Source organism: Pteropus vampyrus, unplaced genomic scaffold, assembly GCF_000151845.1.
Source record: "Pteropus vampyrus isolate Shadow unplaced genomic scaffold, Pvam_2.0 Scaffold674, whole genome shotgun sequence".
NCBI classification, from domain to species: Eukaryota; Metazoa; Chordata; class Mammalia; order Chiroptera; family Pteropodidae; genus Pteropus; species Pteropus vampyrus.
In genome coordinates, this window is record NW_011889455.1 from 494548 (window position 1) to 497700 (window position 3153).

The 3153-nt window shown below is 40.6% G+C and overlaps 1 pseudogene; it reads right to left on the bottom strand.

Moving 5' to 3' along the window:
• Positions 1-2528: 2528 nt before the first annotated feature.
• Positions 2529-2937, bottom strand: LOC105309133 (annotated as a pseudogene).
• Between the last annotated feature and the right edge of the window lie 216 nt (positions 2938-3153).

The window sequence follows — 3153 nt, forward strand, 5'->3', positions numbered from 1 at the left end:
AAATATTTGATTCCATTCCTTTCTGGCTTGTAAGATTTGCAATGAGAAGTCCGATGATAATCTAATGGGTTTTCTTTTATAAGTTAGCATCTTTTTTTCCCTGGGTGCCCTGAGAATTCTGTCTTTGTCATTGATTTCTGATAACTTTAATACAATATGTCTAAGTGAAGACCCTTTTGTGTTGAGATAATTGGGTGTTCTGTTGACTTCTTGACTTCCAAGCTCCAGCTCATTCCTTAGATTTGGGAAATTCTCGTCCACTATTTGTATGAAAATGCTTGGGTGTTCTGTTGACTTCTTGAATTCCAAGTTCCAGCTCATTCCTTAGATTTGGGAAATTCTCGTCCACTATTTGTCTGAAAATGCTTTCTAACCCCTGTTCCTTTTCCTCTCCTTTGAGAATGTCCATTATTCTTATGTTTCCTCTCCTGTTGGTATCAGCTAGTTCTTGTATTTCTCTTTCATTATATTTCATTCTTCGGTTTCTCTCTTCTTCCTTCTGATTTATTTCTAGATTTCTGTCTTTGATATCACTGATCCTTTCCTCCATTTGGTCAACTCCATTTTCCAAGCTTGCTATTTCATTTTTCAACTCTTGCAATGTGTTCTTCATCTCCAGAGTTCTATTTGGTTCCTTTTTAGGGTTTCAATCTCCTTGCTCTGTTCATCTAGTTGTTTTATCAATTCCTGAGGTTGTTGATGTGAGTTGTTTTGGATCTCATCGCGTGTTTTCAGAAGTACCTCCTGAATTCTCTGTCACTTAAGTTGCATATTTCTATGTATGTAAGCTTATTTTCTGGAAAATTTTCTCTTTCTTTCTAGATGCCTTGTCACTGTGGTTGTTCATGGTGTTCAATGGACTATTTCTCTGCCTGTCATTAATGGAAGTGTATTCTACTGTTTTTCCAGAAATATTTATTATATAAAGTTCTCTCTTTAGCCTGCTGCAAAGAAGGCACTTTTCTTTTGGTTTCCAGTAGGTGGAGTCTAAGCCTCTTGGATCTCTGCTTTATATAATGCCTAAATGTCTTTTTTATTTTCTTGTAGACATTTAATCACACTTGCTACTCTCAGTTTCAGTCCTTGTCAGCGTTAGCGACAGCTTCTGTAGAGTTTGCTCAGATTTCCCTGGGGCCCTGTGGTGACGGGTCTCAGAGGATATACGGGAAGGGGCCCTCTGGTTTGGGAGCTGGGGGCTGCGTTCAGCCTCAGTTTTGCATCTAGTGCCGGTAAAAATCAACTGTTGCTTCTCTGCCTCCCACTTCCCTGCTTTCTGCCCTGATAACTAGTCCTTGCTGCCAGCTGCTAGAAGTTCTGTTACATCCAGAAAGACTGATCAGGGAAGTCGCTGCACCTTCTCCCTTTCCCCTCCTCCTGCAGGGAGCTTCAATCTTGGCAGCCTTTGCTCAGATTCCCCTGGGGCTCTGTGATGTTTCAGCCTGGGAGGGTATGGGGGAAGGGGTCCTCTGGATTGGGGGTTGGGGACTGCAGCTCAGCCTCAGTTTTGGAACTAGGGCTGGTGAAAAACAACTGTTCCTCTGCTGTTCCGTCCTGCTTCTTTGCTTTCTGCGCTGATGACTGGGTTCTGTTGCTGGCTACTAGAAGTTTCAGTACTTCCAGGTAGGGCTGATCTGGGAAGTTGCCGCACCTTCACCCTTCCCCCTCCTCCTGCAAGTGGAGGACCCTTCCCCCTCCTCCTGCAAGCTCCAGTGGCTGCGAGAGGCAGCTTCTTTATTTGTCCTTGTCCACCTCCCTGTACCCGGGGTTCTGACCTGTGATGGCTTTTATGCGTAGAACCCATGCTCAGACGTGCTAGTGTGCAGTTTGGGTGTTTTTTGTTTCATTTTGGATGTTCAGCTTATTGTTGTTTCAAGGGGAGAGATCTGAGAACGTCTCTCACTCCACCATGTTTCTTGAGAATCCTCTATTTTATTCATTTTTTAAATGTATGTATAGCTCACATTTATTTCAATGTTTAATATTAGAAGTGTTAGGGGGCTTATTTGGAAGTTTGATGTTTTTGTGACCAAAATGCACTGTAGTAACTTAACTCATTTATATTAGCCTATGGTAAAATTGGTTTTGTTTTATGTTCTTTTGCTTAAAGTCACAGTATTCAAGAACCTATCCATGATGTTAAGTGAGGACATTGTGTATGTATGTGTGTGTGTGTGTATGTGTGTGCTGTGTGGTATGTGTGTATATAATATAGGAGATATATATTTATACTTATATATCACATTTTCTTTATCCCTTCACCCCACGATGGACACTTAGGTTGTTTCCATGTCTTGGCTATTGTGAATAATGTTGCAGTGAACATGGAAGTGCAGATCTATTTAAGACAATAATTTCATTTTCTTTGGATAAATACCCAAAAGTGGGATTGCTGGATTATATGGTAGTTCTATTTTTAATTTTTTTGAGAAACTTTCATACTGTTTTTCATAGTGCTATGCCAGTTGACATTCCCAACAACAGTGCACCAGTGTTCCCTTTTCTCTACATTTTTGCCAATATTTTTTTTTAAGTATAATTTCCGCTTTATTTTTTTCCAGAGAATAATTCTTCAGAGTTAGCTCCTTACATGGGCTTTGGTGGAGTTCTTGATGCAGCTCCTGCAGGTCTAAATCCAGGTGGAGGTGTTCAGTCCTTCCAGGCCTCACGAAAGCGATTCCTGACTATCTTGCTGTGAGGGCACAACTCACACGGTAATGCAGTTTCACATATAGCTTGGGAAGTATACATGCATTGAAGACACTCGCTTCAGAAATGTCTCTCACGGCTGTGGCCTCTACTATGTTTCAGATGATGAACTTCTTAGTGGCCTTGTTCTTGGATATGCATCGGGCGCAGTTGGTGCAGCGAATAGGCTGTATATGACCCCTGCCCTTTTTGGCATGACCATGGTTCCTTCCTTTTTTGGTCATCTTGGAAGCGAGGAGCCAAAAGAGCCCCAACATTTTTTATCTCTTGTTTCTTTAATGACAACCAGCCTGTTGGTATATAAAATTTTTCAGCCTATATACAGGCTGAAAATCTTATTTATTTGTTCATTTAAAAATATTAAATACCACCTAGGAATACCAGGTGCTGTAGGTGTTAAAAAAATTAAATAGAAGCCATTTAATTAGTTAGTTAATTTAGAAATAA